The sequence below is a fragment of the Saccopteryx bilineata genome, chromosome 5 (assembly GCF_036850765.1).
Source record: "Saccopteryx bilineata isolate mSacBil1 chromosome 5, mSacBil1_pri_phased_curated, whole genome shotgun sequence".
Classification (NCBI taxonomy): Eukaryota; Metazoa; Chordata; class Mammalia; order Chiroptera; family Emballonuridae; genus Saccopteryx; species Saccopteryx bilineata.
This window is the reverse complement of record NC_089494.1, coordinates 178,409,669-178,433,632: the sequence shown is the minus strand read 5'-3', so window position 1 is coordinate 178,433,632 and position 23,964 is coordinate 178,409,669. Positions and strand designations below refer to the sequence as shown.

The window sequence follows — 23,964 nt, the reverse complement described above, 5'->3', positions numbered from 1 at the left end:
CAGAGAGACAGAAAACTTGAAAGAAAGGGTGAGACATAAGATGCAGAAGAGAGAGACAGGTTTCTAATTGAAGTGCTGGAGGGAGGCAATAAAGCTGCAGGGTTCTGGTCTTATACTTAGAGGTTCTAGGTCTGGGGTTAGGTTCAGGCAGCTTGTGGACCACACCTTTAGGTTTGAAAGCATTCCTCTGAAGTCAGTTAGTGCAGGGCTGGACATGACGTTGATTTCTAGTTTTGCCACTTATTAGCACAGTTATTAAACCAGGCCAGGCCTCAGTTTCTGCATATATAACACAGATAAATGCTACCTACTTCATAGGATATATATATGTATAAATGGAATTGTTCAATGCATTGCATTTAGTAAACACTTAAAAGTGATAACTGCTTCTGTTTTTACATACCCACGTACATTATTTTGAGTATTAAGTGGCAACTTTGCTAATTGGTTTATGAAACCAGGAATCTACACAAAAGCCTCACCAGTCCACTCATTTATTTTCAACACAACCTCACTAATGGGTTTTGCTTCCACTCTATTTACACCATGCCTTTCCTTCTCTCTGGGGTTAAGGTAGGTAACTGAATACAGATGCTATGCCAAAAGCTTACTTTTAGATGTAACACATGATTTCTTATGAAAATTTTATAGATAGCAAGAGGCCAGAAAGGAATTTATTAAATTCTCATTAGACTCCTTTACCTGTTTTCTCTTTGGCACTATGCATATACAAATTTGCATTAGGTATTGTTTGAGTTTCCTAAGGCTGCCATAGCAGATTATCACAAACTGGGTGGTTTAAAGCAACAGAATTTTATTGTCTCACAGTTGTGGGGGCTAGAAGTCCAAAATCAAGGTGTCAGCCTGCTCTTCTGACGGCTCTCGGGAGGAATCCTTCCTTTCGTCCTTCTAGCTTCTGGCGGTGCTGGCAGTCCTTGGCATGGCTTGGCTTGTAACTGCATCACTCCAGTTTCTGCCTGTCTTCCCATGCTGACTTCCCTCTGTATCTCTGTCTGAATCTCCCTTGTCTTTCTCTTATAAAGACCCCAGTCATTGCATTTAAGTCCCACCATAAACCATCTGCAAAGACCCCATTTCCCAATAAGTTCACATTTTAAGGTTCTGGCTAGACATGAATTTTGGGGAGGACACTAGGCAACCCATTACAAGTATATTGTGGCATTAAGCTTTAAAACCAGTGGTCCTGAAACTATGAGATAATGACCATGTTAGCCCCATGGTGTACTGGGAAGGGTATTTACATGCATCCATGGTGTTCCCTTATATGCTGTTATTATATTCAATACATTTAGAGCAGTGAAAAAAATCTTTCACGTCAAAGAATTTTGCCAGTATTTTAAATAATTTATTCAAGAAAGTGATTCCTATGCTATTTGTCCATTGAGTGGATGATGGGCCTTAAATGCAATGGTGTGCTAGTAAGTGTTTATAGAGCAGGTTCTCCAGGAATACAAAATAAGGCCTTGATTTATAGCATTTGTTTATTTCCTTGATATAAATTTTCCCACCATAGTCTATTTCAGGTTACCAACATGAAGTCAACTGGCTTGCAAATTTTCTGAAAATTTAACAATCAACTCTTGTAAGCAGTTCAAACCAACTCCAGCACACCAATGCAAGGTGTCATAAAGAAAACAGATATGAGATCGTGTCCTAGATATTAACCCAATGAGCAGTAGTCAGATCAAGAAAAGATAATAAATTGCTTCATATAAAGTTCTTTATTCATGTGTTATATAATACCAGGGGCATTGCAGGGTTTGAGTAAACCCATTAAGTGCTGAAATGGAGACGCATGTGATATAGTAGTTAAACTGAGCTGTGGTCTAGTGAGCAAAATATCATACTTGACAGCGGAGATTGTGCCCTTATAGATGGTATGATCTTCAACAAGCCACTTAATCTTTTCCAACTTTATTTTTCTCATTTATGAGATGAAAAGAAGAATACCTATGTCACAGGAATAGTATTAGAAGTAAGTGAAGGAATTAACATAAAAGCACCTTGTATAATCCCTGGCATGTCTATAGCATTAAATGTTCGTTCTGGACATGTTTATGTTTTGATATAGTCATGAAAAATGCCTGTAAAATTATTGTTAGCACCACAAAGACAGGAATTATTTTTTCCTATTTTGTTTACTGCTGTATCTCCAATACCTGGAATAATATCTAAGTAATATATATAGTATCTGTAGTAGGTGCTAGACTCATCTGCCCAAAAGAAACCCTAGTACTCTCTATCATAATGTAGCTATGAATAATGATAGGTTGTTATTGGAAACAGCAAGGGTCTTCAACCAGTTTTCAAGGCTCCTCCAACTGCCCTTCCATCTTGTTCATTGCACCTCACCAGCCTTTCTTTCTTTCCCCTTCCCTACATCTCCTGACTAGGTATCAGGTGACCTGTGTCCTAGTCTCAATGACTTAGGACACTATGACTTAAACCGTAGGCATGTTAAGAAAATTTTCCAAGTTGAAATGGGCTTTTCTGCCTCAGTTTCTCTATCCATTGGAATCTTTCCATGGCAAGGAAGAGAAAAAACAACTAAAACTAAGCATTAATGGAAATCTATCTGTTTAAAAGGCTGAAAAGTCCAAAGGAAGAGCTAGCCAGCTTGAACTCTTGGTCCGAGCCGACCCCGGTTGGCTCCTCTGCCCTCAGCACTGGCCTCTGTCAGGAGGCTCACCGGCTGGCAGGTGGCCCAGCAGCTCCAGGCTCGCTCTGACCCTGGTTGGCTTCCCTGCCCTCAGCACTGGCCTCTGTCGGAAGGCTCACCTTCTGGAAGGTGGCCCAGCAGCTCCAGGCTCGCTCTGTCAGGGAACCAGTCCTGCAGCAGACTCTGCTTTCCCCGAAGCTCAAACAAAGGGTTCAGAGGCCCCACCCAGGCCAAGGGTTTCTAGGCCTCCACTGGTCTGTGTTGTTTTCTGTCTGGTTCACCACGGAGGTATCACTGGGGCCAGGGACTGTGGGACAGTCATTATGTTAACAGCTATTTCCAAGATACACCCCTGGATCTGACAGTGAGATTTGTTGCACCACAAACATACAGACAAATGGGGAATGGGTGGATACTCAAACAAGAAGCATGAGTACTGGTAAAGTTCAAACATTCAAAGTAGTAAATATCAACTAATTTCTCTGTCAGTGAACAGACTAAGACTTCTAAATCCCCTTCATTGCTGAAATTGTGACCTTGTATACTCCCTCTTTAGACCAGACTAGAGAATGTCTGTTTGTGTGACATTCACGTTGTTTTATTTTTTTTTTTTAAGTAAGAATTATTTCTCTATTTAAAAAAATCCAGTCCAGCCTGACCAGACAGTTGCACAGTGGATAGAGCGTCATACTGGGATGATGGCTGGCTCCAGCAAGGGTGGCTTGGGCTGCTGTATGCCCCCCCGCCCCTCATCCTCGGTCAAGGCACATATGAGAAATCAATCAATGAATAACTAAGGAGCCTCAATGAAGAATTGATGTTTCTTATTTCTCTCCCTTCCTGTCTGTCTGTCCCTCTCTCTGACTCTCTCTGTCTCTGCCACACACACACAAAAAAGAAAACGAAAAAAAAGAATCAGGTCAATTTTAATAAACATTCAAGTAATTCAAAGACATGTATAGTGAAAAGTAAGTTTCCTTTCTATTCAAGATCCCTCTTCTCCCCAGAAAGAGGCACTGTTATGAATTTCTTGAGTAGACTTCCAAAAATACTTCATGCATATACAAGCCTATGTGTATATATTTATGTGGATAAGCACATTATATTTATATATTATACATTCAAATACACATAAATTATAAAACTTATGCATTTATACACATACTTTCTGTTCATCTATAAAATATGCTTCCCCTTGATTTTTTTTCACTTAATGAATTTGGTAGGACATTCCTCTGCAGCATATAGACCTCTAGGAAATTAATAAAACAAAATGATTAATAACACTCAAGAGCACACTACCCTGAGTTCAAATCTAGTTCCACCCTTTAATAGTTGTATAAACTTAGATAAGTTGGTTGTTAGTCAAATAAGTTTGTAAATATAATATATAGGTTTGCTTGCTTATAGTTTGCATTGGGTGTGGGGGACAGGCTGTAAGCACGCAGGGTCGTTATAGCCAAAGCTTAGTTTTAAGACTAAGCTTTTCCCCACACCCTTGTTGCATGATGTGGGGTGATGCACTCTCATGAGGAATCCCATTATGCCTCAGATAAGTGACTTTGTATCAGAGACTTCCTTGTTTGTATATTGGATTAAAGGTTTTGATTTCTACACTATAAAATGGAGCAGAGGAGCCCATGCTGGGGGAGAGCAGAGAAAGGCCATGTAGAGGAGAGGAGAAGCAGCCAAGATGGCAGAGTGCTGAAGGAGAAGCCAGTTTGTGCAAAGTTTGTGTGGGGAGAAGGAGATGGGGAACAGAGGTAAATAAGACTGGCGAGTTAGAAACCTTTGATTCTAGGAAACTCGGATAAGTCAGTGGCTTTGGGAGTTCTGAATGGAAAGGGAAGTGTTTTCCCACTGTGTGTATTTCTTGCTTGCCGGGTGCAAACTAGGATAAAGATGATGGCCCACCAGTTCTTGGCTCTGTTGTTTCATTACCGTCTGTCCAAATCAAATGCGAACCTGCACAGGCCAGGCGTTTGTGATGGTGGCCGTGGCTACTGACTTTACATTGGTTAACCCCTCTGTGCCACTTTAAGAGTAGGCTAAACAACAGTGCTTACCACACAGGGTTGTTGGGAAGATTAAAATAAATTAGTGTTTATAAAGAGCAGTGGTAAGTGCTCTGTGGGTGTCAGGTTTAGGTATCTGCCTTATTCTTTGCAAGAAGTGCGTGGCATTTCGTTGCTTACCTGCAGCTTCTCATTACTACTTTTGTACATGCCATCTTTTGCATCTACTTTGCTCTATCAAGGACTAGCTCAAAAATCCTACCTTGATAAGCCTACTTGATCCCAACTTCTTATTTACACTGAAGTCCTTATATTTTTAAAATAGATTTTCTCATTAAGTTGCCTTTTTATAGCTATGAAGTTTTCTTTTTATAAAGGTTCTTAATTTCTTCTAAATTATGGGGATATTTTATACTGACTTTATTTTCAGCTCGTTAGATTATCATTTCAGCTCCTTGTTTTATCATTTATTTCCTATGTAGTTTTCTGCCATATATATATATAAATATATATATTTAAATTTATTTATTGATTTTTGGTGAGAGATGATGGGGTAAAGAGAGAGAGAGAGAAACATCAATTTTTTGTTCCACTTATTTATGCATTTATTGATTGATTCTTGTATGTGCTCTGACCAGGGATTGAACCCGCAAACTTGGCATATTGGGATGATGCCCTAACCAACTGAGCCACCTGGCCAAGACTACCATATTTCTTAGTGTAAGCACTCCTTTAGAAGGTCTGCCCTGATTTTTCATCGTCTCCCCAGCTAAGTTAGGTGGCTTCTCAGTGTTTCTCTTTAATAGGCCCATGATATTATTGTGTATCTTTATTAGTTTTTCTCATATTGTCTCACAGTTACCCTCTTAACCTGGTGGTCTCCTCATCTCTAGACTTTATTTCTTGAGGGCAGGCATCCAGTCTTATTCTTTATGATATATTCTTCTGCTGGTAGATGTACAACAAATATTTGCTGAATTAACTGCTTTGACCACTCAGTTTTTGCTCACCAATTAAAAATAGAAATTTAAACTTAACTAGAAAGTTAACTTGTTTAACTAGCTAAAACTTGACCTTGGGGACAGTTTCTCTTTCTCCTTTTCCTCCCTCTTATGGCTTTAAGTAGCCTATATACCATGCTGATGCCTTCAAATTCTTTTCTTAAGCTTAGACATCTGCTTTGAAATCAAAGCTCCAGCTGTAGCTGCTTGATTGACATTATCGTTTATATGTCTGATAGACTTAACATGGTCAAAACCAAATCCCAAATCTTCCCCAGCAACCTGTTCCTCCTAATATCTTTCCCTTCTCAAAAAGGGCAGCTCCATTCTTCCTGCTGCTCAGGCCAAAAACCCTGGGGTTATCCTATCCTGAGCTCCTGTCTTGCTCCACCACTCCACAGCTAATCCATCAGGTAATCCCATTAACTGGCTGTGCCTGCAGAATTTAACTAGAATCTAGTCACTCACACCTTTACTGCTGATTCCCTAATACAAGCCACCATCCTCGGCATATTTTGCCCAGTGGTTTTAAGACTCAGGGATGATTCTTTCCTGAATCAATTTTCTTAGTGACTGATGATTATAAATTTCTAAACTTCTATTTACATCATTCCTTTAACTTTTTGTTAGTTGCAATTCTTATGTTTTTTTTAAAAAAAGCATTAGCCTGACCTGTGGTGGCACAGTGGATAAAGCGTCAACCTGGAATGTTCAGGTTACCGATTTGAAATGCTGGGCTTGCCCAGTTAAGGCACATAAGAGAAGCTACTATGAGTTGATGCTTCCCATTTCTACCCCTGCCTTTTTCTTTCTCTCTTTCTTCTCTCTCTCTAAAAACAATAAATTAAGTCTTTTAAAAAGTTATTTTTAAAAATGGAGCTTTCTCTTTGTATTCTTTTAAAAACTTTTTTAGTAGTAGTATGTACTCCTGGATTATTTTGTTATTCACTGCATTATGAGCCATTCCTGTCATTATTTATTTTAATGCTTAAATTGTCCCAGTCTTGGCCAGTGGGAGTCTGTTGTGCTAGCTCCTATTTCCTTCTGATGGATCCCCGCTTGATTTTGAACACTTCCTTATTTCTGAACTGATACTGTGAACTAAAGCTCACTCCCTGCTTTCCCTGCCCTGGTCCTGGAATCAGTGTCTCTCCAAGAGGCCCTGGTTCCTTTTATGAGAGAATTTTTTTCTTGAATTTATACTGACACCTCTAACTCCAGACCAACGCCACATTCTTTCTTTCCTTCCCCATTCTATATCTGTATTGTCTTTCTCCAATAATAATGAAAACCTTAGTTGCCAATAATGTCAGTATTCTTACTTATTTTTCTCCCCCTTGTGGTACATACAGAATAGCTTCAGAATTGCTATACCAGTATTCATACTAGCTGCAAACTTATATAGTACAATTCAAAATTTTTTTACAGGTGTTTTGACCTTCAAATATATTCAAAAGAGAATATTCAGTCAGAGTAGTGGGTTCAAAAGTTTCTTGGTTTAAATATTTTTCCTTCTATATCACTATAGGACCATTAGGATATACAGTTCTAGTTTTTCTGTTTATATTTGGATTCAGGAATGTCCCAACCTTGTTGATTTTTTTAACTTTTTAATAAAATTTTATTTGAGCCAAAGAGGATACATCTGGAAGCAAGATCTCGGCAGACTGAGATAAATGCTTCCAAGCAATGATAGTTTGTAGCCTCTTTTATTCACTTGGAATTAAGGAAGGAAGGTAGCAAAAAGAACGTGAAGGTGGGAGGAAGCAAGGTAGGGATCAGATTACTCAGGTTACTCAATATTTGCCTGACCAGGCATTGGCACAGTGGATAGAGTGTCGGACTGGGACGCAGAGGACCCAGATTCGAAACTCCGAGATCACCAGCTTGAACCCGGGCACATCTGGTTTGAGCAAGGCTCACCAGCTTGAGCCCAAGGTCACTGGCTTGAGCAAGGAGGCACTTGCTCTGCTGTAGCCAAGCCCCCCTCCCCATCAAGGCACATAAGAGTAAAGCAATCAGTGAGCTACTAAGGAGCCGCAACAAAGAATTGATGCTTCTCATCTCTCTCCCTTTCTGTCTGTCTGTCCCTATCTGACTCTCTCTCTGTCTCTGTCACACAAAAAAAGATTACTCGATATTTAACAAAAGTGCTCTCTTGAAGGTGGTCACACTTTAGGTGAGGAGTCTGAAAGAGGCATCTCAAAGGTATGTTAAACTGCATGCACAGAAACAATGAACAAGACTTGCTTAAGTCAAAAATAAGCCTCTTACTAAAGAAGTGATATGCCTGGGGCATGACTACCCACATGCTCTTCCCAGTTAGGAATTTGTGATCAGATCACCCTCTGAGGTTACATTCTGTGGTACTCCTTTTTCATCCACAAGAGTTGAAAATGAATTTCCCAAAAGAGAAGGGGAGATGATTGGAAGGCTGTCAGGTCTATGGCCTTTATTGTGAAAAACACTGAATCCTTTTTCTCCTGTGAACTATCGTGATCTGAATTTTGTATGTTCTCTCATTTTTCTGTATTTTTCATCTAGTATGACATTGACATAAGCGTTAAGAAGAGTATAAACTGTTATACATGTTTAGTAATCATAAATAGTTGGACTATATAGAAAAACTCAAAGGATAAGTATAATATTATGATTAATGTCATTAGCAGACAGGTAAAGAAAATCAAACAGTTGGACTCTGAATTCAACATCAATCTGTAGGTATACAGGCCTGGCTGTCTTGGGCTAACCTTATAGGGTTGATTTTATTGGATTTTTTGAATATCAATCTCATAACCTTTCATTGGCATGAAATTAACTCTTTAGAAGTCACTATAAGTCAGGTTAGCTTATTAATTTTTAAAATAGAAATGTAGACACAAAATGGATCAGTCAGAGCCTTGATTTCAATTGTGTTCTGGATTCTTACTTTAGAAACCTGAACCCATCTAAACCTAGAACATTCCCTTTGTAGATTCCAGAGCCATCTTGGCCTCACTTCCTTTCTCGCATTCACACAGCACTTGTTTTTCTAGTGCACGCCATACGGCAGGCATATGGCAGGCATAGTGCAAGCTCTGTGGTCACACACCTGAATAGGATCAGCTCTGCCCCCAGGGTTACATGGAACACACAGGAAGCAGATGCATACAGATGATAATACAGGTGTTACCCAGGATTTGCTGGTGGAATGTCTCGTCAAAAGATGTTCTGCAGTTTATGTGTGTGTGTGTGTTTGTGTGAGAGGGTGTGAGTATGTGTGTATGTGTGTGTGTGTTGGGGTGTGCTGGGGTAAAATGCAGTCTTACTTGAGATCACCTCCTGGCTAGATAGTCCCAACCTCCTCTAATTTTGACAAAATGCTCATGGCATTTGATACATTTATTTCCAAACAAGAGACTGGAGCTGGATATCCATCTCAGGGAACTTAGTAAGAACAAATTACACCAAACATACCTCACTGCCTAGTTTGACTGGGTTTCCAGATGGTGAAATAGTGAGATGCCGGAGATCTCTGGTTTGGTACTTCAGGAGTTAATAGGATTTCTCATCCTGGTGATGTCAACTGGAGGGATATTTCCAGCCCCAGGGGCCTTTCCCCAGCCACTTCGGTATATTTTATCAGTGCCTTCAATGAAGGCCTTACCAAATTTGCAGTGAAAGATAAATAGACATGAAGTGATAGGTAACTTAATTTGAGTTCAAATTAACTTTGAAAAGCTGGAGCAAAAGGCTAAATTCTTAACAGTGCTTTTTAAAAGAGATGAATGTATCCAGAAAACAAATGACCACAAGTACAGAATGGGAGAGATATGCATGCCAAGCAATCTAAAGTTTTAGTTAATAATAAACTCAACATGAGTCAACAATGAGCTGTGACTGCTAAAAAAGTAATTACACATTACAAGTAGGCTGCATATGTAAGACAAATGAGGCAGTGGTTTCACTCCCAGTCTCCATTGCAAGGCCACATGAAGATAGTGTGTACACAGCTGGGCACCACATTTGTAACAAAACAGAAGGCAACAGAACACAATAGAAGTGTGTTCAGGGCAGAATGGTGACAGAACTCAAACCTTTCTTAAAAAGGAAGTAGTCATTAAGAATATTTATAGCCTGGAGAGTTTGGTTGCCTTCAGATATTTGAATGGCTGTCATGGGAAAGAAGGATGAGATGTGTCCTGTCTTTCACAGAAAGCTGAACTAGAAGAGGTGAGTGGAAGCACCGGCAGAGGGAGGTTTCAGTAGTCAGCTGCCTGGGGGTGGACTGTATCGCCTCAGGATGAAGTTCCTTGTCACTGAACTGGTTCAGAAATAAACTGAAAGACTCCAGGGCAGGGAAGCTGACTTGTGTTAGCTTTATGATCAGTAAATTCTTTTTGTTTATGCCTTTAAAAAGATTTTCTACTTAATAAATTGCAACTTCGTAATAAAGAAAAATCGAGATTTGGTTATAGGACAGTTAGAATTCTCTGGCAAGTCCATAAAAATAATAGAAATTAACAGCTTGCAGAAAATTTCATGCAATCATCAAAGTTTATGATTTATTTCATATACTTTGTAAGTCTGCATCAAGTTATCACATAGAAGGTTTGGCAGTAGGGTTAAGTGCTTCCATTTTCCAGATTACTGGTTGATGTTATCCTAGAGCTTGTTAGAGATTTTGGTGTTTCCCCCTTTCTCCTTCTGCTTACATCATAGTACATAGATGGTACGGTGTTGGTTAACCTCAGTCTGACACTTAGATTGGTTTTCTCTTTTGCCCTATCAGTGTCTGGGATGTAAATTAACCAACAAATGGCAACAAGAAATCAGACAAAATTTCCCAGTTCTACTCACTTGTAATTCTCCTAATTTAGTAGGGGTTTTCCTCAGGAAATCACAGAATAGTTGAAATTCTTTATCTTATGTACTTTCCTTCTGAAGACAGGAACAGTTAATTGTTTTCTTCCAAAAGTGGTCCAAATTCTTGTATCGGCAGCTGTATTTACTATAATACAAATTAAATGCTACATAAAATGATGTCTCTAAATACTTTCAATCATTGAGAGCCTAATTATTTAATTACATCTCTAACCAGTGTGTTTCAGTGAAAGTGATAGAATAAGTTTATTAAACAGGAAAAATATGAGGATGATTGTATCCTGTTAAGAAGAAAGAAATCAGTGATATTTATTTTTTTAATTTATATATTTTTTATTTTATTAAATGTATTTGGGTAACATTGGCTAGTAACATTATATAAATTTCAGGTGCACAACTTTATAATATATACATCTGTATACTCTATCGTGTGCTAATCGCCCAAAGTCTAGTCTCCTTCCATCACCATGGATTTGGCCCCCGTTACCCTTTTGTCCTCCCCATCCTTTTTCCCTTCTGATGTCTATATTACCATTCTGTTGTCTATATTTTTTATTTTGTACGTGTTTTTGTTTGTTTATATGTTTGTTGCTTTTTTCATATCCCACATGAGTGAAATTATACAGTTTTTATTCTCTTCCATCTTACTCATTTCACTTAGCATAATACTCTCAAAATCCATCCATGTTGCAAATGTGAATTTTTTTTTTTTAAATAGCAAGAAAGAGAAAAAGAAAGAGAGAGGGACAGACAGAGACAGGCAGACAGAAAGGGAGAGAGATGAGAAGCATCAACTCGTCATTGCGGCACCTTAGTTCATTGATTGCGTCTCATACGTGCCTTGACCAGGGGACTCCAGCTGAGCCAGTGACCCCTTGCTTAAGTCAGTGACGTTGGGCTCAGTTCAGCAACCTTAGGCTGCAAGCCAGTGACCTCTGGGCTCAAGCCAGCAACCCCACACTCAAGCTAGTGAGTCCACGCTCAAGCCAGATGAGCTAGCACTCAAGCCAGCGACCTCAGGGTTTGGAACCTGGGTCTTTAGCATCCCAGGTCCACATTCTATCCACTGCACCATCTCCTGGTCAGGCAGAATATTTCATTTTTTTAATGGCTGGATAATATTCCATTGTATATATGTACCACTTCTTTTCTATCCAGGCATCTGACAAAGGACACTTGAGTTGTTTTCATTTCTTGGCTATTTTGAATAATGCTGCATTGAACATAGGGGTATGAATGTATATATGTATGTATGTATTTATGTATATATATCTTTATGAATAAGTGCTTTCAAATTTTGGGGGTAGATACCCAGAAGACAGAATGCTGGGCTATATGGTAACTCTATTCTTTATTTTTTGAGGAACTGCCATACTGTTTTCCATAATGACTACAACAATTTACATCCTACCACCAGTTTTGGGAGGGTTCCCTTTTCCCCACATGCTCTCTAACATTCACTGTTTTTTTCTCTCTCTAATTGATAGTCATCATTCTAACAGGTATAAAGTGGTATTTCATTGCAGTTTTGATTTGTATTTCCCTTATAGCTAGTAAATTTGAGCATATTTTTATATATCTGTTGGCTATCTGTAGGTCTTCCATGGAAAAGTATCTGTTCAGGTCCTCTGTCCATTTATTTCAATCAGGTTTTTTGTTTGTTTTTGTTGAGTTGTATGAGCTCTTTATATGTTTTGGATATTATCCCCTTATCAGAGGTATCATTTGAAAATATCTTTTCCCATTCAGTTGGTTGTCTTTTGGTTTGTTGATGGTTTCTTCTACTGTGCACGAGATTTTAATTTGATGTAGTCCCATTCATTTATTTTTGCTTTTACTTCTCTCGCCTTTGGGATCAAGTTCACAAAAATCCAAGGTTCATAAGTTTATTGCCCATGTTTTCTTCTGTGTATTTTATTGTTTCGAATTTTAGAGTCAAGTCTTTATGTATGGTGTTAGATAACATTCCAGTTTTATTCTTTTGCATGTGGCTTTCCAGTTTTCCCAGCACCATTTACTAAAGAGAGTTTCCTTTCTTCATTGTATGCTTTTGGCTCCTTCCTTGAAATTTAGTTGCCTATATATGTGGATTTATTTCTGGGCTCTCAAACCTGTTTCATCAGTCTGAGTGTCTGTTTTCCTGCCAGTACCATGGAGTTTTGACTATTATAGCGTTGTAATGTAGTTTGAAGTCAGGGCATGTGTTACTTCCAGCTTTGTTCTTTTTCTCAGGATTGCTTTGGCTATTTGGAGTCTTTTGTGGTTCCATACAAATTTGAGGAGTTTTTATTGTTGTTGTTGTTGTTCTCTGTCTGTGGAAAATGCCAGTGGGATTTTGGTGAGGATTGCATTGAATCTGTGGATTGCTTTACATAATATGGCCATTTCAACAATGTTAATTCTTCTAATCCATGAACATGGAAAATCTTTCCAAGAGATCAGTAATATTTAATCTCAAGTAAATTTAAGAGTCACAGAAGCCGAAGATACCCTTAATCATCTTAAATTACGTTTGAGTCAAAAATAATATGTTGTGAGATTTTAAAACTATCTCAAAAGAATGTTAAAAAGCATATTAATAATATCTGTTTTAAAAACATATAAATCAGAAACCTACTATTGTATTTTGGACAAACTTCAATTATACCTTGTATGTTGTCAGATCCCTCTTAATTATTTTTATGTAGTTTGTAAGAATTCTTTTTAAACTTTGTAAATTAAAATTTCTCATTCTGTCTTTGTTTTGCTTGTCTTTGCCACCCCTCATACTTGCATATATCAGGAGTTAACAACACAGGACAGGCCCCTACCTTGCATTTACTGAAAATAAACACTTTGGGTATTCAATATCAGTTTTAATGACAAAAGTTGAAATCTTTTCCTAACATAAAGGTTTTTCTTTGTCTCTAAATTTTGACTTTCCATGCTATCAGAAGCCCTATTAAAACAGGTAATTTGAGTGTTGATTGTATGTTTTCTCAGTATGTAATTGTGGTGGAATGTAAAGTGTTCACAATTTAAAACTTAATTTTACCTATTACGTTCCTTCCAACTCAGAAATTCTGTGATTTTAAACTTTTTTGTTGTTTTCAGTTTCAAAATGTGATCTTTGGATGTTGTCTGTGTGTCCTATAGTGATTACTAGGAATCATAGAATTTTAGAGCTGGAAGGTGCATTAGACACTGTCTAATGGTTTTGCAAATAAAGAATTGAGAGGCTCAAACAGGTTAAGGGACTAACACAAGATTACAGCAGTACTGGTGACTAGAACTTTCACCACTTACTGGAGCACTAAAAATTAACCCAAATGTTCTTATCTGAAACTCTGCAGATTTCAGGAGAACATTCTTCAACAAATTTAAGAATTTTGAAGCATTTGGCTTCAGTACAATTTATTCAACTCTATAAACTGTGTTGTTTTCTCCAAACCTGGAATCATGCTTGAAAATAAATTGTAACTTTGGATAGGGTAAAACTTCCTGATTCCACACTTCTGGGGTATTTCTCAGTGACTTAGACACGTAAACCAATGCTTAAAGTGAGGACTGTTTCCCAGCGGGAGGGTGAGGTCTGTGTTGGGGTGCTGCTGGAGAAAGCCCTCCTGTGCAGTGTCCACTTGGGACGATCAGCTGTCCACATTACTCAGGAACTGAGCCAAGGCAGCTCCTCTCCTCCTCCCAGCCTTTTTAAAACAGTTTTATTGAATTTATTGATGTGACATGGGTTAATAAAACTATATGGGTTTCAGGCGTACAATTCTATAACGCATCATCTGTACGCTGTACTGTGTATTCAGCCCTCCAAGTCAAGTCTCCGTCCATCACCGTCTACCCCCCCCCCCCGTCCTCTTCTGCTTCCCTCCCCCCTTTCCCTCTGGGAATCACTGCACTGTTGTCTGTGTCTACAGCTTTTTTGTTCTGTTTTGTTTTTTACTTTGCTTAATTCGTTCACTTTTTCACCCAGTCCCAGAAACCACTTTCCCTCTGACAGCTGTCAGTCTGTTCTCTGTATCTGTCAGTCTGTTTCTGTTTTGTTTGTTAGTTTGTTCGTTAGTTTCTATATATGAGTAAAATGATAAGGTGTTTGTCTTTCTCTGACTGGCTTATTCCATTTAGCATAATACTCTCCAGGTCCATCCATGCTGTCGTAAAAGGTAAGATTCCCTCTTTTTTACATATGAGAAATGTTCTATTGTGTAAATATACAACTTTTTTATCTACTCATTTATGGATGGTCACTTAGATTGTTTCCAACTCTTGGCTATTGCAAATAATGCTGCAATGAATATAGGGGGCATATATTCTTTCAAATTAGTGTTTCAGGCTTCTCTGAATATATTCCCAGACGTGGAATCTCTGGGTGATAAGGAAGTTCCATTTTTAATTTATTGCGGTAACTTCCTACTGCTTTCTACTGAGGCTGCACCAATCTGCATTCCCACCAACAGTGCATGATGAGGGTTACCTTACTCCACATCCTTGCCAACACTTGTTGTTTGTTGATATATTGCTGATAGCCATTCTGACAGGTGTGAGGTGATATCTCATTGTGGTTTTAATTTGCATTTCCCTGATGATTAGTGATGTTGAACATCTTTTCTTATGCCTATTGGCTATCTGTGTGTCCTCTTTGGAGATGTATTTCTTCAGGTTCTTTGCCCATTGTTTAATTGGATTATTTATTTGATGTTGAGTTTTATAAGTTTTTATAAATTTTGTATACTCTTACCCCTTATCAGATGTATTATTGGCAAAATGCCCCATTCAGTGTGTTGTCTTTTCCTTTTGTTGATGGTTTCTTTTTGCTGTGCTAAAATTTTTTAGTTTGATGTAGTCTCATTTGTTTATTTTTTTTTTCCTTGCCCAAGGTGATATATCAGGGAAAATATAGCTATGAGAAATGTCTGAAATTTTATTGCCTGTGTTTTTTTCTAGGACTTTTTATGGTTTTGAGGTAAACATTTAAGATTTTTAATCCATCTTGACTTTATTCTGGTGTATGGTATGAGAAAGTGGTCTAATTTTATTTATTTAGTTTTTGTACGTATCTGTCCAATTTTTCCAACACCATTTATTGAATCGACTATCTTTACCATGTTGTATGTTTTTGCCTCCTTTGTCAAATATTAATTGATAATAAGTGCATGGGTTTATTTCTGGGCTCTATTATGTGTCATTGATTATTATGTCTGTTTTATACCAATGCCATGCTCTTTTTTATTACAGTGGCTTTGTAGGATAGTTTGATATTAGGTTGTGTAATTCCTGCAACTTTGTTCTTCTTTATTAAGATTGCTGTGGCTATTCTGGGTCTTTTGTGGTTCCATATAATTTTTTTGTGATTTATTCTAGTTCTATGAAATACACCATTGGTATCTTGATAGGATATTGCATTGAATCTATAGATTGCTTTGGGTAGGATAGACTGTGTGTGTGTGTGTGTGTGTGTGTGTGTGTGTGTGTGTTTGACAGAGACAGAAAGAGGGACGGACAGACAGGAAGGGAGAGAGATGAGAAGCATCAATTCTTTGTTGCAGCACCTTAGTTGTTCATTGATTGCTTTCCCATATGTGCCTTGACAGGGGAGGCATTGGCTACAGCAGAGCAAGTGACCCATAGCTCAAACCAGCAACCTTGGGCTCAAGCTGATGAGCCTTGCTCAAACCAGATGTGCCTGTGCTCAAGCCGGCGACCTCAGGGTTTTGAACCTGGGTCTTCTGCATCTCAGTCCAACACTCTAGCCACTGTGGCACCACCTGGTCAGGTGGATAGACATTTTAATGATGCTAATTCTTTCTATATATGAACATAATATATGTTTCCATTAATTTGTATCTTCTTCAATTTCTATCTTCAGTGTTCTATAATTTTCTGAGTACATGCCTTTTACATTCTTGGTTAAATTTATTTCTGGGTATTTTACTTTTTTTTTTTTTTTTGTATTTTTTTCTGAAGCTGGAAACGGGGAGAGACAGTCAGACAGACTCCTGCATGCGCCCAACCAGGATCCACCCGGCACGCCCACCAGGGGCGACGCTGTGCCCACCAGGGAGTGATGCTCTGCCCCTCCGGGGCGTCGCTCTGCCGCGACCAGAGCCACTCTAGCGCCTGGGGCAGAGGCCAAGGAGCCATCCCCAGCGCCCGGGCCATCTTTGCTCCAATGGAGCCTTGGCTGCGGGAGGGGAAGAGAGAGACAGAGAGGAAGGAGGGGGTTGGGGGTGGAGAAGCAAATGGGCGCTTCTCCTATGTGCCCTGGCCGGGAATCAAGCCAGGGTCCCCCGCACGCCAGGCCGACGCTCTACCGCTGAGCCAACCAGCCAGGGCCTGGGTATTTTACTTTTTTGATGCAATTATAAATAGATTGTTTTCTTAGTTTCCTTTTCTGATAGTTCATTTTTGGTGTATAAAGAAGCAACTATTTTCTGGGTATTTACTTTGGATCCTGCTACTTTACTGAATTCATTTATCAGTTCTAGTATTTTTTTGGTGGAATATTTAGAGTTCTCTATACACAGTATCATGTCATCTACTAATAATGACAGTTTTACTTCTTCCTGTCCAATTTGGATGCCTTTTATTTCTTCTTCCTGTCTGATTGCTGTGGCTAGGACTTCCAGTACTCTGTTGAATAAGAGTGGTGAAAGAAGAGATCCCTGTCTTGTTCCTGATCTTACCCATTCATTGTTAACCTGTCCATTGTTTAGTAAAATATTATTTATCCTCCATTTTTTATGTGATTTTTGATATTTTTTCTTGTGATTGATTTCTAGTTTCATACCATTGTGGTCAGAGAAGAAGTTTGGTATGATTTCAATCTTCTTAAATTTATTGATACTTGTTTTGTGTCTAATATATGGACTATCCTAGAAAATGTTCCATGTGCACTTGAAGAGAATGTATATTCTGCTGCTTTGGGGTGAAATTCCCTGAAGATACCAGTTAAATTCATCTGATCTAGTGTTTCATTTAAGGCCACTCTTTCCTTGTTGATTTTTTATCTGAACAGTCTATCCATTGAAGTAATGTGGTATTAAAATCCCCTCCTATGACTGCATTACTGTCTATTTCTCCCTATGTGTCCATCAAGATTTGCTTTATACAGTCTATATAATATATAGATAGATGCTCCTATGTTGGGTGAATAAATGTTCACAAGGGTTATATTCTCTTGTTGGATTGATCCCTTTATTATTATGTAACGTTATTTTTTGCCTTTTATAGACTTTAAAGCCTGTTTTGTCTGATATAAGTATTGCTACCTCAGATTTTTTTGTTTGTTTGTTTCCATTTGTGTACGCTATATTTTTCCATCCCTTTACTTGTAAATCTGTATCTTTTTTCTGAGGTGGGTCTCTTGTGGACAGCATATATATGGGACATGTTTTCTTATCCATTTATACTGCTCACAAAAATTAGGGGATATTTCAAACATAAATACGAATCTATAAAATATCCCTATGTCTTTTGAGTGGACCATTTAAGCCATTTAAACTTAAAGTGATATTGATAGGTAAGTATGTATTGCCATTTTATTCTTTTAACTATGTTTTTCTGTTTTGTTTTGTTCTTTTTCTTGAAGAAGACTCTTAAACGTTTCTTATATTATAATACTGGTTTGGTGGTATGAACTCCTTTAGCTTTTTCTTTTCTGGGAAGCTCTTTATTATTTTTAAAATTTTAAATGATAGCCTTGCTGGGTGAAGTAGTCTTAGTTATAGGTCCTTGCTTTTTATCATTTTGAATATTTCATACTAATGCCTTTTGGCCTGAAATGTAGCTGTTGGGAAATCAACTGACAGTCTTTTGGGAGCTACCTTGTAGATAACTGTCTTTCTCTTGCTGCTTTTAGGAGTCTCTCTTTGTCTTTAACCTATTCCATTTATTTATGATGTGTCTTGGGGTAGCCTTTTTGGGTCCATCTTGTTTGGGACTATCTGAACTTTGTGGACTTGTGTGTCTTTTTCCTTCACCAGGTTAGGAGAGTTTTCAGTCATTATTGTTTTATCTAGGTTCTCTGACCCTTACGCTCTTTTCTCCTCCTGGTACCCCTATGATGTGAATGTTGTTATGCTTTATGTTTTCTCAAAGGTTCCTTAAAATATTCTCATTTTTAATGCCCCTTTTTCTTTTTGTTGCCGTGATTGAAAGTTTGCTGCTACCTTGTCTTTCAAATTGCTGATTCAATCCTCTGCTTCGTCTTACCTATTTATTCCTTTCATTATATTTTTTTATTTTAGATATTGTATTCTTCATTCCTGACTGATTCTTTTTTATGATTTCTGTGTCCCTTTTTATGCTTGCTTTCTCTTTGTTGATGTTTTTACTAAGTTCCTCAAGCATCCTTATAACCATTCCTTTGAACTCTGTAGCTGGTAAATTATTTACATCCATTTCATTCAGCCCTTTTTCTGGAGATTTCCCCTGTACTTTCATTTAGGGCATGTGTCTTTATTGCTCTATTTTGGCTTCCTCTTTGTGTTTGTTTTTATGGATTAGGTAGATCTGACTTCAGGGCTTGGTAGGGTGGCCTTATGTAGTAGGTGTCCCATGGGACACAGTGGCACAGTCTCCTTGATCACCTAAGCTGGTACTCCAGGAATGTCCCCTGTTAGGGGTATGTGGACCCTCCTGTTGTAATTGAACTTTAATTTCTATTAGCTTGTTTGTGCATGGCGTTGACCCTCAGGCTGGCTGACGGTCAGGATCGACACAGACCACATTGTACAAACGGCTGTGCAGGTACTAACCACACGAAGCAGAATTCGCTTCAGCAGGGTCTGGGGCCTGCGGACATCTCCCTTTGGATATGCCACGTATGAAGCTAATTGGATTCTGCCTTGATGTTGTCTGAAGATGACCACTGAGTATGTTTGTTATGTGGCCTTTTAGGAGGGACTCTGGTGCAGGCCACTGTCAGATGCTGCCTGTCACTGGCCCTGGGCAACCTGTTTTCAGCTACAAAGTTATCCGTAGTTTGTAACTTCGTCTTCTGTGCCTGGGTATATGTGGAAGGACCAAGCTATGCACTAAGGCCAGATTTTACCAACACCAGGTTTGGGGGCAGATCAGCCAGAATCCCAAGTCACCCCAAGATTTGCTTCTGCCTGCCTCTGCCTGTAAGCTGTCTATTAGGCTCAGTGACTGAAAGAGCCTCTGGCATACTCAAGTTGCATGCAATAGGCTCTCAATGAGTCACCAGATAGGGGCAAGTTATGTTCACCAGATTGATACAGGTTCAAACTTGGTGCCAGTGCTGAGCCTGAGGCCAGTCAGCGAATGTCCAGTGCATACTCAGTCTAGCTGCCACCCTCTGGGTACTTGCACACTTTTGTGGTGGTGGTGGCAGGTCTCAAGGAGTCATCAGGGTGAGGCCAGCACAGTTTATCAGGACCAAACAGACCAAGATTTAGCCATGTGAAGGAAGGGCTCTACACTGCTCAGGTGCACAAGGGAAAAATAACCCCCATTCTAGAGCCACACAACTCAGCCTGTCCCAAATTCTGCCAGGAGTCCAATCTCAGCAGGGCTGCACCTCGGAAGTGGGGAGGATGGGACTAGTGGACCTCCTGTGAGGGGGAGGTACCAGTCAGGCTTGGGGGAAGGTGGGGAGTGGCCCCCATTGCAGAGCCACACAACTCAGTCACTGACACCCCTTGAGTCTGCTGGGGCCTCTACACCAGGCCCAGGTATTTGACTCCTCAGCAGGGCACTCGCTCCACAGGGTGGAGTTACAGGGCGTCCAGAGTATAGGGCTATCAGTTTCCCCCAGGCTGATGCCACATGTAGGGGAATGCTGCACCCAAAAAAGATGTGTTTACAATGTGGGAGAGTGACTCAGTACTGGGATTCTCACAGCTGCCCTTTTAGCTCTCTCTCCAGAGCCACAAATTCTAGTCCCTCCTCTGCTCCACCCTCCCTCCGCCAGAGCCCAGTGTGAGTGGCTGCAAAGGAGATTTTGTGCATTGTTCCTTGAAGAGGGCGCCTGTGTCTCTAACAGACCCTTGGCTCTCCCTGGCAGACAGAATCCCCTCTGTTTTTCACAGACATATGTTATATGGGTCCCTCTTCCCTACTCCAGTGCTCTCCTGGGGAGGCCAGTTTGGAGTTGAGACCCCACACTTCTCGGGGGAACCCCAGCCGAGCTATCTCTCTGGAACCCCAGCCGCTACCCTTATGGAGCAGAGCCAGCCCTTTTCTTGTCTTCCCCTTCCCTGCCATTCTTGATGTGGCTTCTTCTGTAAATCCTTGGCTATAAGACTTCTCTTCAGCTAGTCTTCAGTTGGTTATTTAGGTTGATTGCTCTATATTCTAGTAATTCTAGTTTAGTCCTGGTAGGAGGTAAGTGTGACAGCCAACTAGTTTGCCACCATCTTGGATCTCTGGATTCAGCCTTTGATGGTTGTTTTTCACACATCTTATCACCTTGACCTGTCCCCAGCACAATGGCAAACTGTATGTCAGGGTTAAATTCTACCTGAAAATTGAATTTATAAAAATTGAAGATGTTTTAGCATCTCTGCAGCCAGTCTGTGTATAAACAAAAATTACTTTCTCACTGGAAAAGTTCTTTAAAAATAATAATAATCCTCTTGTAAATAAAAATAGTGCCAGGGTTAGAGGTTCTCAACTGTGATTTCAAGCCAAGGAGTTAGTAGAATTCGCAAGTTAATTAGTTTGGTGTACTTGCCTTTTTCTAGGACTTTTAGAAACTCCTTAGGTAATCCCTCATAGTTATATTAGTGAGGCAGACACTGTCATGTGACGGTAACCCTTCAATAGACCTCAAGGCAGGATAGAGCAGTGGGCCCTGCTGTTAGCATTCTTTTCGAATGCTGCCTGAGAGCTTTTCACCAGAGTAGGCTGGAGCCAATGATTTATTCAGTCAGTAGTTTTTTTAATAAATATTGACTAAATATAGGTACTGGTTGTGTCCTGGGAGCCCGAGGAATATAAAGAAAAACTAGTGCCTTTGTCCTCAAGGATCAGTTGGTTTAATAGAGAGACTAAGATATGTCATTAAATCTCTGAAATGTGATAGTATTCTTTGTTTCATTTACCATTAGATAACCAGATCTACAGCTGACATGTATTAATTGCTGAATAAACTAGTTTTTGAAGGGAAGAATGAATGACCAAATGGCTCTAACATAAACTTATGTGAGCCAGCTAATTAGGGTGCTCATGAAAGTCTTTAAGGCAGAAATTGCATTGGGCTAGAACTCATGAGAAAAATTGGAAGTAACTAGAGAAGACAGCACAAGCAGAAAAATGAGCAGCCAGGTCTCAAAAATAGAAGTGTCTGAGGATGAATGGGAATACTGAATAATTCTTCTGGCATGAAGAATATAAGAAAGGGAAAGGTGGGAATAAGGCTAGACAGGTACAATGGGCCAAAGCGTACAGACTCCAGACTTTAGACTGGATTTTGTAGACAAATCCACAAGTTTTAATATAGGGATGATATGCTCTAATCAGCATAGTTCTCTAGACATGTAAATCTGGTAGCAATCTGCTAAAGGATATTAGCAGAAGGGAAAGGTACAGAAACATCAGCTTAAAGAATTACAGTGATTCTTCCTGACTTAAAACTCAGAGTGGGGCTGAGCTAAGTAAAATAATAAAGGACAGAGGAAAAGGACACATGTTCAAGGTTGGGGACAGAGTGTTGCCACCTGGCCAAAATTTGGCAGCTGATTATACATAAAGGACAACAGAGGACTCCAAGATGAAAGTAGGATTTTGGTGTAATTGCGTAGAAGGTGGTGCCCATTTAATAGGGGTGAGGTTGGTTTCAGAAAGAAGGCAATTTGATCATTCTTGGGTAAAGTGAATTGTAGAGATATTATGGACAGGAATATCCCTGCAAGGATCAGGATATGTTACAGATGCTTAAACGGAAATTAAGCACATGAAATTTAAATTTAAGGAGCATCTGAATGGAGTAGACAATTATATCTTGAAGACTAGATAAGAGTGTCAGAGAGTGATCGTGGTGAAGATTAGAAATGAACCAAGGACAAATCTCAGACAGTTTCTTGGGGAAGATGAAGAGCACCTTCACAGAAGATGAAAGGGCGAGAGAGGGGTTTCAAGGAGGGAATGGTAACAGGCTTCAGAGAGGTTAAGTAAGATGAAGAATAAGAAATGGCTAGTGGGTTTGGAAACGTGGAGTCAATCATGACCTTTAAGCATATTTTCATTTGAGGATTAAGAGATTAATTAGCTTGCAAAGGGCTGAAGATTAAGTAGAAGTTTCAGCATTGGAAATTAGAGCTTCTCTTACATACTTGGTAAGGAAAAGAAGGAAGACACTCAAGCAGGTGTAAGTACTTTTTAAGAAACTTTCTCATTGGATTATAGGAGAAATAGTAGAATTAAAGGCTGGTTTTGTATGTCTTTGTGTAGTGCCTGGCCCATAGGTTTCAACAAATGCTAACCATTACAGTTGCGTCATTGTTATCGGGAAAAGGATTGTTTAGAATAAAAGAGAGGAGTGTGCATATTTTGTGGACTAAAGGGAAGTGGTTTTTGGAGAGGGGAGGAGAGTAATAATTCAAGAAGGTATGGAATAAGTATGGCATTAAGGGCAAAACCAGGTCTAACCTGGAGAAGGGAACAAAGCTTCATTTCTCTGAATTAGGAGAGTATATGTGAAATAATAATAGGGACGTTTTGAGTCTGGGGAACAGTAAGGAAAAGAGAGGTTAAAGAAACTTACATGCACAGGTTTCCATCTTCTCATAAAGTCAGAAAGAATCTCACCCACTGATATCTGCTTAGAGCACGAAATGACAATATTCACAGGTGTTTGTTTTGAGCCTCTTATGTATCAAGAACTGCATTAGACACTTTAAATTATCTTCTTTAATCCTCTTGAAAATTCGAAGATTGTGTATTTGTATTTATATTTTACCAAGTAGGTAAACAAGTTAGAAAAGTTAAATAACTTGCCCAGGAGTACACAGCCAGTAATAGGAGGAGCCAGGATTCAGAGTAGGTCTGACTCCAGAGCCTGTGCTTTTTACTTAAAGAGAGCTGAGCAGTTTGAGACCTTGGAGGTGTAGCCCTGCACTGCGTCAGAAGGTCCCGTGGGTGGGTATTCCTTTCAGTCACCAGAGTGAGCGTCATAGGAGGGGCCTTTCATTTGAGAAGTAGGGAACTGTGAGATTGGGGTGAATCGGGAATGTGAATTCTAGGTCCCTGGGGGCAATAATAAGGCAAGGAGTAGAGAAAATGTTTAAATGTAGTACTAAGACCTCAGTACACCAGAAGACTGCCTTACGGGCAACAGCAATTAGGGTGGGAAGAAGGAAAGACAAGGAGGTATCTTGAACTTTGAAAGAAAAGCTGTTACCTTGGTTTTCCAAGGGCGGTGATTCAAGAGTTACCTTTCCTTTCTCACAGA

The 23,964-nt window shown here is 39.4% G+C and overlaps 1 protein-coding gene across 4 annotated transcripts in view; it reads left to right on the top strand.

The window, feature by feature from the left end:
- The window catches only part of NFKB1 (nuclear factor kappa B subunit 1), a 130,864-nt gene that overhangs the window by 45,260 nt on the left and 61,640 nt on the right, over window positions 1-23,964 (top strand). The window contains exon 1 of one of the 4 annotated variants that reach the window (XM_066233474.1): window positions 9,732-9,908. The exons of the other annotated variants lie outside the window; for them this stretch is intronic. The gene's annotated coding sequence lies outside the window, so the exon portion shown is untranslated. Of the gene's footprint in view, window positions 1-9,731; window positions 9,909-23,964 lie in introns of those variants that run through there. 4 annotated transcript variants of the gene reach the window in all.